Source organism: Agelaius phoeniceus, unplaced genomic scaffold (assembly GCF_051311805.1).
Source record: "Agelaius phoeniceus isolate bAgePho1 unplaced genomic scaffold, bAgePho1.hap1 Scaffold_109, whole genome shotgun sequence".
NCBI lineage: Eukaryota > Metazoa > Chordata > Aves > Passeriformes > Icteridae > Agelaius > Agelaius phoeniceus.
This window is the reverse complement of record NW_027509875.1, coordinates 64,709-65,000: the sequence shown is the minus strand read 5'-3', so window position 1 is coordinate 65,000 and position 292 is coordinate 64,709.

Sequence of the window (292 nt, the reverse complement as noted above, 5' to 3'; positions counted from 1 at the left end):
ACGGGGCCAGGGGCCCGCAGCGGGGGGGCCGAGTGACGGGCCTCAACTGCCTCCCCACCACGGACTCACCGGCATCCCGCCTCGCGCTGTCGTCGCAACGCTCCTCAGTGCCGCGGCTTAGGGCCGCCAGAGAAAAAGACACAAGGCCCGCGGAGGAGGCCTGGCGGGTGCCCCCCACACTCCGCCCGCCTCAACCGAAAGCAACCGACCCGGCAAAGCGGCAAAGCCGGCCCCGCCCGGCACAAGCGGCTCAGTCGATCCGGCCACGACCGAGGTAGGCGAGGCGCCGCCG